The sequence below is a fragment of the Phyllostomus discolor genome, chromosome 2 (genome assembly GCF_004126475.2).
Source record: "Phyllostomus discolor isolate MPI-MPIP mPhyDis1 chromosome 2, mPhyDis1.pri.v3, whole genome shotgun sequence".
NCBI lineage: Eukaryota > Metazoa > Chordata > Mammalia > Chiroptera > Phyllostomidae > Phyllostomus > Phyllostomus discolor.
In genome coordinates this window covers 86498815-86513284 of record NC_040904.2, presented here as the reverse complement: position 1 = coordinate 86513284, position 14470 = coordinate 86498815, and the positions used below count along the sequence as shown (strand labels likewise).

Genomic DNA, 14470 nt, shown 5'->3' with positions numbered 1-14470 from the left:
GGCCTGCATGGAAGGCCCTACAAACTCAGAGACCTAAAGTAACCACAAAGGATGGTCTGAAATTAAAACTTTTTAACTAAAAGTGAGTCATGGCAGATAGTCATGTCCTACGCAAGTGTCTTCCTTTACAAAGGTCAATCTTTACCTTAACTGTTCCTGTTTGGACCACATGCAGTAAACATACCTTCAGAATGTCAGGGTAATCTCCTTTGCCAGACTCCTCAGGGAACAACCACTGCACCAGAGCACAAAACCACAAAACCCCTCATTGTTATTATTGTTACCTGTTCTCCCAAATACCATCTCTCTGTGCTGTGAATGTTAATTGTTAACTATCCTGTACCCACCAATGTAAAAAAAAAAGTGTGTGTTCATTTTTTTTCTAATCCCAGAGATTTCTTGGTTTTGCTTTCTCCTACCTCCTTAATCTAGTAGCGGTGGGTTTCCTGTAATCCCCTTATGTCTTGTCCTTAGATTCTGATGTATAAAATAAATAGTAAAACTGCCATTTTCCAGAGCATTTTCTCAACCCACTGAGATTTTACTTCCCAGGAGTTGTCATTGGTTTGGCTCAAATAAACTAATAAAAATTCTCTCAGGTTTGAACGTTTCTTATATTGACAAAAAAAAGAAACAAATAATGCAAGCCCTGTGATTCCCTATCTCTTTTGTGCAAAAAAGTTCTAAGACACAGCTGGGAAGAGGAACCCAGGCAGAATGCAGCAGCTGTCTCAGTTGATGTGGTGGTGTTGGATAGCCAGGGCACCTAGAGTGTGTAGGGCAATGTCTTAGAAAAGAGCTCTGGATAAAAGAGAGCTCTATGGAAAGAGAACTCCAGTGTTCATTCCACAGGGGTCCCTCTAGAATGCCCAATTGAGTTCTGGTCAGGTACGTGTGGGAGAAATTATCTGAGGCCAAGGAAAGAACAACTTAATGTCAGTAAGTCCTATAACTTAAATCAAATGGACAAATTCCTTGATCACCAATGATCAAAACTGCCTGAGGTCATGACCTGTGTGGCTCAGTTGGTTGAGCATCATCCTGAAAAGCAACCCAGCTTGGTAAAGAAGAGGTAATTTTTTATTCTCTAATGTTCAATGTTGAAAGTCCTACTGAATTTACAAAAAAATACCCCTGAAAAACAAACCTAGTGTAATTAATAGCTGAGTTCATTCTGGTTGTATGACATAAGATCAGTATATCAAAATCAATCATATGTCTATGCACTGGTAATAATATTAGAATGTTAAAATTAAAAAAGAAAAATATACAAGATGATACACTGTATATCTTAATTAAGATCACAACTCATAGGTCAGATGACTAAATTTGTTAACATATCATTTTTTCCCAAATTAATAAGTAAAGCCAATGCACACCCAATCAGAATTCCAACAGGTATTTTTTTAAAGATTTTTATTTATTTATTTTTAGAGAGAGGGAAAGGGAGGGAGAAAGAGAGGGAGACAGACATCAATGTGTGGTTGCCTCTTGTGTGCCCCCAACTGAGAACCTGGCCTGGCATGTGCCCTGACTGGGAATAGAACTGGAAACACTTTAGTTCACAGTCTAGCAAGTGATCCACTGAGCCACATCATCCAGGGCTTTTTATTTTTTAGAAATTGAGAAGCTGATTCTCAAAATCATGTGGAAATTCAAAGGACCTAGAATAGTCAAAAACAACTTTGAAAATGAAGGACAAAGTTTGAGGACTTGGACTACTTTACTTTGATACATTATGAACGTATAATAATCAAGCCAGGGCCAGGATCCAGTGAGGCAAACAAGGTGCATATGGCACTAAATTTAAAGAATCATTTCCTCTCAGCATCATACAAGATCAAGAGTGGCACTTGCACAAACCTGACAGTGATGCCTCTTTAAATTTTATGCCTTAAATTTAAGTGCTATATTTGCTTCATCCCAGTCCTGGCTCTGATCAAGATAGTGTGGTACTGACATTAAAGTCAACAAATAACTAAAGTCAGTGCAGTCATTGCATTAAAATGCACAAATATACTAATATTACAGAAGACACAGTCCAGGAAAAAACCCACACATATGTGGTCAATTGATTTTCAACAGAGATGAGAAGGCAATTTAATGTATAATAGACATTTCCTTAAAGACAATATATAAATAAATAGCCAATAAGCACATGAAGAGGTAATCAACATTATTAGCCATCAGGGAAAGGCAAATCACAATGAAGTATTGCTTCATACCTACGAGGATAACTTTAATCAAAGACATAGATAATAGAAAGTGTTGGCAAGAGGTAAAGAATGGGAACCCTCATACATTGCTGACAGAAATGTAGTGTGTACAGCCAGTGAGGAAAACAGGGAGTTCACCTAAAAATTAAATACAGACATGTTCAAAATGAACAAATCTATAGGGACAGGAAGTAGACACAAAATGGTTGCTTATGCCCAGGGGCAAGAAAGTTCTGTGGGAAATCTGGAGTGACCACTAATCAAAGAAAACACATGGTTTCTCTGTGTGGGAAAGAGGGTAATAAAATTGGTTATAGTTATATTCATTTGCTAGGGCTGCTGAAACAAAGTACCACATGCTAGATGACTTAAACAAAAAATGTATTGTCTCACAGCTCTGAAGGCTAGAATTCTAAGACCAATGTGCCAGAACAGTTGTTCCTTCTGAGGGCTGTGAGAGTCACATTGTCTTCTCTTTATACACATCTATATCCAAAATTCCCTTTCTTATAAGGATATAAATCATATTGAATTAGACCCCCCCCAATTATTTTACTTTAACTTGATTACCTTTGTAATCCAAATAAGGTCACATTCTAAGGTACTGGAGGATAAGACTTCAACATATGAATTGGGAGGGGGGATAATTCAACCCTTAAAAATAGTGGTGGTTGAATAACATTGAATATCTAAAAACCATTCAGTTATACACTTCAAATGAATGAATAGTATGGTACATGAATTATACCTTAACAAATCTGTTATACAAAATATAAAAATATAGAATGAAACTTTTAAAAATATTAACAGACAACTTAAAAAGGCCCAATTTTAACCATTTCACCAAAGACATAATAATTGCATGAAAACACATGTAAAGTTTTCAATATCATTAATCATTAGAAAAATTCAAGTCAAACTCATTGTGATACCTTTGTACACCAAGTAAAATGGCTACACTCAAAAGATTGATTTTGGTGCAGATTCGGTCACTAATTCTGCATGAAGTAGCAGAAGTGAAGGGAACCAGGTTTGTGGAAGTAATCATGGTGATAGAAATATATCAGCCTCAGAAGCCACTGAGGTGGTCTGATCTATGCTAAAGTACATGTATTAGAAATCTTACTATAAAGTTTGTGTCTTTTTCAAAGCAAGTTAAATATTCTCTGTCCTCACTAGTTGTGTTTTTTTAAATAACACTCCTGTCTCTTATTTTGTTTTATAGAGAAAAATAAAAAAATAAAATAAAAATAAAAGATTGATTTTAGCAAGCAATAGCAACAATGAAGAGCGAGTAGAATTCCCATGTACTGCTTATCAGAGGTCAAAATTTCACAGCCACTTTGAAAAAGAAGTATGTGAATTTTATATAAAGTGAAAGACACAATTCCATTTCTAGAAATTACCCAATGTTGTATAATAAAGAATTGACTGGCTTTTTCTCCTGAGTTCAGGAAAAGAGCATTTAAATCCTCAGAATTGTCTCCTAACAGGAGTGTCTTTGTTATTCATGATGAGTCCCTAGGACCACACCTTCTGAGATTAGGCTACTGAAACCACACATTGTGGGTGCCTGGTTTTAGGACGGAGGTTAACCCTTGCAGAAGGACCAACCACATGATTAGAGCTCTGGAGTTCTAGAGCCATGTGATATCAGTCCAAACCTCCAACTTCCAGGGAGAGGAAGGAGACTGAAGCTTGAGTTTAATCATGTAGTCGATGACTCAGTGGATCATGACTACGTAATGGAGCCCCATCAAGAACTCTGGACATTTTACTAACCAGGTAGTTTCCCCGGTTAGTAAAATACATCTATGTACTAGAAGGGTGACATATCCTAAGAGAATGAAAACTTTATATTTAGAATTGTTCCATACCTATCCCAACAATGTCTCTTAGTCTTGTGAATTTTGCTATAATAAAACTGTAATTATAAGTATATCTCTTTCTTGAGTTTTATGAGGATTCTAAATAATTACCTTTGAAGGTGTGGAGTAGAAACCCTCTCTGAATTATTTATAGCCAGTTGGTCAAAAGTGTAGGCAACCTGGAAACCCTCAATTTGCTGCTGGAGTCTAAAGTGAGGGCAAGTCTTGTGGAAGACTGGGCCCTTAACCTATGAAGTCTGATCTGAGCTGGGTAGTGTGTGTCAAACGTGTATTGTACCCAAGAAAGTTGGAAACCTATTCACATAAGACTTTATATGAATGTTCACAGCAGCTGTGTTGTGATTAAATGTCCAAGAATTGGAAACAACCCAAATATCCATCTACAATTAAAGAATAAATAACTACTAGTATATCCATTCAATGCAATATTACCAATTAACAAAAAGGAATTGACTATTGATACATGGAACAAATGAACACATATCAAACTTATTTCACTAAATAAAAGGATCCAGACACAGTAGATTTATAGTATATAATTCCATTGGTATAAATTCAAGTGACAGAGGATATATCGGTTGTTGCCAAGTGCTAAGAATGGAAGGAAGGTATTTTTGTAAATAGGATTGATTAAATTTTTCAAAGTTATGAGAATGTTAATGGCAAATGGCACCAGATGTTAGACCTCGGTCTTTGAGTTTTGTCTAAGAAAGAATTCAGAGTCAAGACTCAAAAACAAGCAAAAGTTTATTTAGAAAATTGCTAAAGTAAAAGAAGTGAACTGTGAAAGAAGTAAGCCAGCTGGCTGTTTGGACTCAGCAAACGAGTTACAGTGGCAAAAGAAGGCTGTTGGAGCTCAGCTCCTTTCTCTTTCAGCAGAAAGAAAGCAAATGTGCCTAGAGGGAAAAAATGGGGAGGAAATGTGCAAGTGTGTGCGACAGAGAGAGAAAGAGAGAGAACACTAGGTCTTTCACCTTAAGGGATTGTATCTGTTTCCTAAAGGTGGGGATTTTAAGGCAGGTCTCTGGGAGGATCTTGAGAGAATATTCATCAGCTTTTCAGATGTGTCTCCTCAGGGTCATGGTCTCCACTCATTGGTTTGCACCAGAGCAGGAGGTCATTAGTCATCACAGCTGGTCCTGATGTCAGCCATGGTGTTGCCACACCTGGCCTTGCTGCTTTTCTGGACATGGATCTGAAACATAATTGAGGCCTAGATGTTATCTCTATTTGACCCAAACTCTGTCTCTGTGGTTAACAAACCCAAGGCTTTGTTCCTAAGATTATTCCAGTCAGAACCTCATTGTTCTGAAGGCTTAATGCTCAAGGGAGTGGTCATGCAAGGGTTTGTATAGGGGTATATGGTGCTATTCAGGGACCCCTATTTCCCTCCTCATAAGGAGATCTAAATCACATGACCAGTGATAAGCTAGGGGAGGAAACGTCACACTGGGGGTTAGGTACCAGCTTACAAACTGCATTGCTAGGCACCTGGGGCCTTCTGTCCAGTGACCTTCAGTACCTGGCTTATCATTCCTGCTCTGCGCATGTGCATGTAACTCCCTTCTACATCAGAAATAGTTTATGTCATAACCGTAGCCATGTTTACAAAACTTCATACATTATCTTGGCCCCAATGTCACACAATATGTAATAATTGATTCTAGTCAAATTACAAATATTACTTTAAATGGCAATATTTAATTTCTTTATTTCTTTGAAGGTTATGTGGATGGGCCCACTGTGTGAAAGTTCACCAAACTGTACCCTTATTATTTGTTCAGCTTTTGAACTGTATATAAAATTTTACTTCACTAAAGCTTATGTTTTTAAATGCTGTTTGTAATTTGTTAGATTTTTAAAGATTTTTTATAGCTTTTATACAATTCTTAAATTTATTCATAACCATTTATTTTGTGGGTTTTACTGATACTTTAATAGAATATCCCTTATTATATTTTTCTTATCCATATTTGGCATATGAAAAACTATTGTACTTTAAAAATAATTTTTAAATTAATCATTTCTAAACTTTTCCCCTTGGTTTTTTACTGTTTCCATGTAGGTTATCAAATTAAAGATAATAATGATAATTTAGTTAGCTTTTTAATGTTATGGTTCTCGCTTCCTTTTCTTGTCAACTAGTGTCTCAAAGTTTTAGAAATATGACAAATGATAGTGGAGATATCATACATTCTTCTCATTCTTCTTATTTGAATGAGAATTCTTTCAATAATCAAGTCTGAAATATAATGCTGGCTAGCTCAAAATGTGTATCTGTCAAGTTAAGAAATGCCCTTCTTTTCTATTTTACTAAGATTATAAAATCAGAAATACATGTTGAATTTTATCCAATACTTTATGTCCTTCATTGCAAAATCTTTTACTGTATTTTGCTGTGTATAAATGCACACTTTCTTTTTAAAGATTTTATTTATTTATTTATTTAGAGAGAGAAGGAAGGGAGAAAGAGAGAGAGAGAGAAACATCAATGTGTGGTTGCTGGGGACCGTGGCCTGCAACCCAGGCAAGTGCCCTGACTGGGAATCGAACCTGCGATGCTTTGGTTCGCAGCCTGCACTCAATACACTGAGCTATGCCAGCCAGGGCTAAATGCACACTTTTTGCCCAAATTTTGGGGGGAAAAATAAGGATCCACATTACACATGCATAGTACTAATTCTGTACCTATATAAATGTTTTTAATTCTTTTATTTATGCTTATGCTTTAAAAGTATAACTCTAAAAAGCAATAACTCTACCTGTGTGCAAAATAATATTCTGGAATACAATAATTAGTTTTGTTTCTAACTATAAATAAATAAATAACTGAAATAAAAATTAAAATGAAAGATTTTTTTCCTGAAAGTTTGGGCCAAAAATGTAGTGTACATTATACATGACAAAATATGGTAATTTTCTTCTTTTGACAAAGTACTATAGTATATTATTTCAATTGATTTTTTAGTTATCCATTCTTATATTCCTGAAATAAATTCTATTTGCTATTATTTTATCAATAGTCTGTAAGATTAATTTTTACAATTTATTGTTTAGTATTGAAGCATCTTTATTTTGTAGTTTGCTTTTCTGTGATTTCTTAATCAGTTTCAGGATACATACAAATTTCTTATTCATAAAAATAAATAAGGTCCTTGTTTTGTTGTCAGTGTTGTAGTAATCCAGACAATATTTGGTCTTTGAGCATTTGAAAGATCTTGCCTTTGGAATCCAGTTTCAATTGATAAGATGAGAGGTTTAGGAATTGTGTTCTCTTAGAGAACAAGTACCTTTGAGCTGGTTCTGAAAGACCAGACCCAGTGAATTGAATCAACTGGCTATTTCTTTTTATTGGACAAGAGAGGTTGAATGATACAGCTTTTTATATAATCTCCTTTATATTTATTCCATTCGGTTGTACTCAAATATCTTCCTTATTAATAACTTCTTAGTCATAGGGCTTCAAAGAATCCCTTTCTATGAGAACTTTATCTTCCAAGGCCACAAGAGGATCTGGGTCATTGTCAACACAAGGATAAGCCCCAGACACAGCTCCTGAGGAGAAACAAAAGAGCTCAAAGTAGAAAATGCAAGGATACAGACCCTGAAATAAGCCATAGGCTATCTGGGTGCCAAGGTTGAATAAATGCTGGAACAGATGGGAAATGAGAGACTCAGAACAGAGCATCAACATAGATATAAAAGATAAAAAGTACAATCCAGCGATCAACAAATTCTTATTCATATCTTACTGATGTAAGAAGCTTTAAATTGAATTTATTGTACATTTAGTTCCCTATAGAGCACATTCTGGGCCTTAATAGGCAGTGCCAGTGTAAAATAGAGCAATATAAAATAGGTACATGATGCAAATCCTGAGAAGCATCTAAGAGCAGCAATAGCTGATCAAGAACACACTTGCAATCCAGAGACCGATAGAACTCGAACTTGTTCCTTTGCTTTCTCTTTGTGCTGACTTTCTGTTCCTTCTGTCCTTGATGGAAAAACAGAAGTTTTTACTCCATCTCTCCCTTATTCCCTCCTTTTCTACCTACTTTGCCTGCAGCTTCTAGGCTTTGTGCTGCTTCCACCCCTAATATTTCATGCTGTGGAATCTGCTAAACTTCTTGCTAGACAAATTTTCATTCTACTTTAGGAAGGTTCCATTCTTCTTGTGAATCACATATAAAATAAACCTTTGTTTTTCTGAAACTAACTGTCTTTCATAACTTTGCTGTGTTATTATGCAAAAAGGTCTCTTCTTTACCAGGACAACTAGAAAACTAGATAGACAACTAGAAAAGCTGCCTCTCCTTTTAATAATAAAATTTTAATTATCTGTCCTACTTTAAACTCTGAACTTCCTCTTCTGAAGGTTTGCTTTGAATTGTCTCACACAGTGCCAATGAGACAAATACATTAAATAGAATGATAAAGGCAGATTTTTGTTTTAAAGAAGACACTGGCAATTATATATCTAGCCTGAACTCACCTTAACATTACTATGTCATCCACAACTTTAAGAACATTTTCACCCATCCTGTGACAGTTACTAAAAACAAGCTTAAAAATGAAAGAGAAAGAATATAAGCCATAACAATGAGGTTTTCTTACTTTCTTTATATAATACAATAACTGGGAGATTTATAGCCTTCTGCAGACTTAAGAATAGCATTGATGAAATCACTGTTGATCTGAATCTATACTAAACCTCAACAGGACTTTAGTCTCCTCATTCACCCTTTCCAGCGCTTTCTCCAGCTACTTTTCTGATTTAATTTAAAGTATAATAACTATTATTTTGTTATGTGTTCTATTAAATATCTCCCTGGAATGGTCCAGAAAAATCAGAAAGTAAATATTTTGTACATAGCAATAGGTCACCAACTGAAGAAACTCTCTCTATTGGAATTATTGCTTTGGTAGTGGAAGAAACATAAAAACAGACTATTGCTATAATTTCCCTTTGAGAACCCAACATTACAGGTTTCTTATGCAGGGATGCTTCCTAACTTATCTAATGATTAGAACAAATAAAATTTAATGTTAAAAATTTGTCAAGAAGTTTACTGGCCTCTCCCTTTGTAAATTATTTTTCTATGTGTACCTTTAGCTTAATACTGTGTATTTACATGAAGGTGGAGGAGAATCAAATTCAAATCCATCTCATGGCAGGACTACCAGTACAATAAAATTTAATGGCTATCTTTAAAGGTTTGAGTATGAGTCATTTTTGAAAAAAATAATTCAATTTATTTTTCAAGCTTCTAACATACAGAAGGGAAATCCAACTCTGTCCTCAAAAATCAAATAAAATAGTTTAATAGGCAAAGCACTTATGATTTGACCAAAAAATCCTCCTCAGATTTCTACTAGAGTCAAGATAGAAAGATCAATTCAGCTTTTTAAAGAAGCAATGACTCAGAAAACCAATCACATAAGGACAGGGTCTGCTATTTATGCTGCATAGATTTTACAAGGTACTATTCGGTATACTTAAAGTTGATTGGCCTATAAATTTAAAAAAAAACCCTTTTGTATCTCAACAAAAGGAGATATTTCTGGGAGCCCTAGAGGGCTGTCTCCTGGACAGATAAGTGAGGAAATTGTACTTCAATTCTATTTCTTCGTTTCCTTTCTACTGCCAGCTTTGGCTCTTCAGTTTCCTTCTTCACCCAGGAAAAGATAATTGGATTTATCATACTATTTCTAATTTTTAAGAGACTTACAAAGCAAGGCCCCTTTTTCACTGTGGCCAATGTTTCTTTGTATGGACAGTTCCATGTTGCTGAAGTATATATGAAATGTTTCTTACACTGCAATTAAATATTCTACCCTCCAGGATAAATGCATGATTATAAGACTGACATCAGTCATTAACCCTGAGTGTCTGAGGTATAAATATAGCAAAAATGTGTGTGTGTGTGTATATATATATATATATATATTCCAAACTTGAACTTAAAAAAAAAAGAAAGTTTTATTTGGAGAAACAATATAAGGTGGGGTTTTTAAGGCAGGCTTCAAAATCAGAAATGCTTAAATTTTTATTCTATCATTATTAGCCTAAGATTCTTCATCTTAGGAATAAAGATAGTAATACAAATTTTATAGGATTATTGAGAGAAATTGGTGAACTAACACATGTAGAATGCTTAGCATACTGCTTAGCTTTTTAATAAATGTCATTATGGTCAAAACAAGCTGTCTGAGACCATCTTCCTTTCATCTGGACAGGGCAAGAGGCCAGCTGCTGGAGCTTTCGGGTTTTTCCCAGGCCCATCCTGCCTGTTTTCAGCATTTAGTGATCCAGTCACAGGCTCCCTTTTTCACTGGACCTCAGAATTCACCAGGTCTTAACCTGCCTAGGGCCACCTTTCCCTAAAGAGATAGTAGAACTAAGTTTCTACCATTTTCAACAACCACACGCCAGCCTCCAGCTTCTGCTGTCCTCAAGCCTTGGTCAGCTTTCCTGACACCTGCGTTCTTCAGGAGTCATATTTGAAAACCAGATTCACATTTCCATTATTTCAGGTCATCACCCAAACAAGCTGTGATCTGGTTATAATCTCAGGAACGCTCTTCACCCTCCTAATACAATATTCCTACACATGGCTCTTCATGCCCTCGACTCAATTACTCTCTTCCAAGTGCTTTTTTTTTCACTACCATTTAGAGATTCCTGAACTCTCTTCCACGTGTATTAAAAAATATAAATCTTGAATCCTCCTTTATAGTATCATGGGACTTGAGTGTAAAGGAAGACTAGAAGCCAGTTTCTAAGGATTCCACCATCCTGAGTACTTTCGCTTTCCATGTGAATGACCAATTTGACAAACTAGATTTACTATTTCTTAAACTCTTCTATTCCATTCAACTTCACCTATGCCTGCACACTAAGTGAAACCCAAATTTTCTCATTACCCTTTTCTAGTACTCTTGGTATTCCACAAAATTGCCTGTGCCCAAAACTAGTGGTTGATTAACTAAATGAGATCACATATGTTAAGTGACTATCTTTATGTTTGGCATGTTAAACAGCACCCATTAGAAGGTAATCACCTACTGTCCAGTCCCAATATTGATAGACATAGTTACATAATATTGTTCTTCTTCCCCCCTCACACAGCTTTGACATATACACTGAAATGACACCCCTTAGAGTATTATAAATCATGTAGGAAATTGTGAACTCGTCAACATAAATAGCACACTATATTCAAAACAAAACAATTTTTTACATTTACAAATATAAGGCATATGCTTGTGCTGCTTTTCCTTCATGAGAGGAGCTTCCTTATTTTTCAAAATATTTGATTATTCAAAAGTTTCAAGAAAAGCATTCATTTTGACCTTTAAGAACTATATGTTGTAATAAGAGTCATTCTTGGAGATTGAATAAGATGTTTAGATTGTGATATGTGTTTCTGTTTGTTTGTTTTAAAATAAAAATGAGTTTATAGCTTTTATTTCTATAGTCAAAGTTAAAAAATATCCTTAAAAGGTTATCTTGAATGACCCTGTTCCAAAGCAGTGACAAAATGGTCCTTAAAAGTAAAAATCTGTACCAATAAGTTATCTATTTTCCCCCAAAAAATCTTTCAGTAGAAGACTATAAAGAATATTAGTAGAAAAATATCTAATTTCTACTCTCTGATGTAATCTTAATTTTCATATAAAGAGGCCAAGAATGACTCTTAGTATCACCTCAAGAGAGTTCTCATATCTTTCTCAGGAAGATAAATGTCAGTTGTACTCACCCCCAGAATTATATTATTTTTGACTCCCTTCATTAACCAACTCTGAAATACTTATTGATGTGGTATTATAGAAGAAAATGGTTAAACTAGAGAAAATGTTAGCAAATTGGAAATTCCTGACATAGTGCAATATGTTTCAATGCCGAAACAGAGACTTATTTGAAATTCATGTTACTATGATTTGCTTTTATGTTCTTTTCTGTTCATCCCCTGTGGGTCAATTGACATTTCTTGGTCATTAGAAGGCCTTTGTTCTGCTCATGCTCAAGGCCTGAGAACAAAACAAACAGAAATTTACCATTCTTTGCCTTTTCTACATAATACAAGGCATTCACTTGGGTTTTTTTCATTTTGTTTGTTTATTTGTTTGTTTGTTTGTTTGTTTTTGAGAAGTGGTTTCTGCTTCTTTCTACCTATATACCATGTGGTCTTTGATCTCTGTATAGCAAGGCTTACATAAGGGTTTATATTCAGTACAATAGGTTGACTGCTCACAATTGATTTCTAAGGACACAAACTCAAGAATATCATTGATGTTAGATTTTCTATATCTCCTCACCCCAATTTCATTGTCATTTTTACAAATCTTTCACTATCTCACATGATCACAAAAATCTGTTCTAATATAGCACATTTATTAAATGTTTATTTCAATACATTTGGTTTATGGCTATTGAGATCTTGCATGTTAAAAAATCAAATACAAGTCAAATGTATAATTTTTCTTATCAGATAGCAGGTGTAAAACAAGTAACTACTTTTATAATTTTAATTGTTTATTGTTAAAATTGCATGTTCTACTTTCTATTTAGGCAGTTAACACTTTTCAGGAAATATTTGAATCCCTATCATAATAAACTCTTAACTTTAAACATATATGTTGCATAGTAATAAAACTTTCAGTGGAAACACACACAAGGACAAGTCTTGACTATTTTTCTGCATTGTTTACATTTTCCTAGCACCTAAGAAACTGAGGTAACCTATCTAAAGTTAGTTCCACATAGGTAATGCATGAAAAAAAATCCTATATCAGTCTCAAAGGATGAAAGCAGGATTGAAAGAATATGTTTCTCCAATGCTTAGAAATAATTGAGCAAAAATTTCTTATTTTTCTTCTCTTTTAGTTCGGCATTATTTGAAAGAGCAATTGATCCAACAAGAAGTTGCATAATGTAAAACAATTATATGAAAGATAGCGTTCTTTATGATGTTAGCTATTATTAATTCATATCTTACCTTCAGCATATATGTATAATCATTGCATTGACATTCCCACCAGATGGCAATGTTAAGACTCATGTTGTTATTTGATTAATTACAGATATGCATATATACTGGAGAAAGCATTACTGAACAAACTTGAAGTACATGTTGATAAAATTCATTTCAGTCACCTTTGCTCTGTTGAATTCACAAATATTTATGTCATTTTAAAATTATGTGTGGTATTAACTTCAAAGAAAGTAATAATTGTCATTTTAAGGAAATTATTTAATATCATTGTTATTGGTAGTTAGAAAAGTCTCTTTTGAACTAACTCTTGAAAGCATTATGAAGTCCTAAATTATGTAAGATTTACTTACTATCTTATAATAATTAATAAAATCAAAGCACAGGAGCTAATTAGAGATTGCTTAATATGAATACCAGAAGAAAAGGAATATGAAAAAAAAATTATCTTTGAGATTAATATTTACAAGGCCTGAGAAATATATTTTGAGAAAATGAAATGTAAGGAAAAAGAGGATTCATGTTACACAAAACAAATGTGAAGGGGAAAAAAGAGAGAAAGAGAGAGAGAATCAGCTGTTCAAGTCTTTGCATTAGTACCTAATTCAACGTCTATTTCTCTGGCCTGCAGAAGAGTTCTCTGATATGAAAAAAAATGCTGTTTGTTTCTTTGTTTGCTTTTTTTTATTTGCTTGTGTGTAGTAGGCAACTGTTCTCTATATAAGAGTTAAGACTTATACCAATCCTTCTCTGAGTGTGGGTCTGCAGACTAGGGTTGGTGTACAAACTCTTTGCTACTAGTTAGTGATAAGGTCATTTAGACAGCTAGAATAAGCATTCTTGGCTGTTGAATCTGAGAGTTAAAAAAACAAAAACACAAATAAAAAGGCTTGAAGTTGTATTTTGCATTTCCTTTTTTTTACACTTTATTTTTTAGTAATTCATTTTAATGTATTTTATAAAAATATCACTCCATGGATTAGAAGTGAAGGAAAAACTAACCTTTCATCACAGATGGTTTGAGAAACACACAGATATCTTTACAGTGATTCCAGATCTTTTTTCTTTACATAGTTATGACTATACAGAAGAATTTCTTTCTTTTGGATGCCACAATCTTTCCTTTCCTTTGGTTCAATAACATTTAACAGTAAAGCAGTGAGATTATAGTCTATACTGAAGTCACAGCTGACAATGAGGCTATATGTTAATCAGCTTCTGTCTGTTTCATTTCCTGGTCACTGAAAAATCATGCTTCCTTGATTTCAAGAGGACTCAAGTCACATTGAATTATAATGTGATAAATCTGAGATGTAACCACCTAGAAGCATTTATTGAGCTTCCACTCAATATTCCACAATGTTTCAGTCTT

At 34.4% G+C, this 14470-nt stretch overlaps 1 non-coding gene across 1 annotated transcript; it reads left to right on the top strand.

The window, feature by feature from the left end:
• Positions 1-3193: 3193 nt before the first annotated feature.
• Positions 3194-3326, top strand: LOC114491221. The gene has a single exon (XR_003684026.1). It is a non-coding gene; the product is annotated as a small nucleolar RNA SNORA66 (small nucleolar RNA).
• The last annotated feature ends 11144 nt before the right edge of the window (positions 3327-14470 follow it).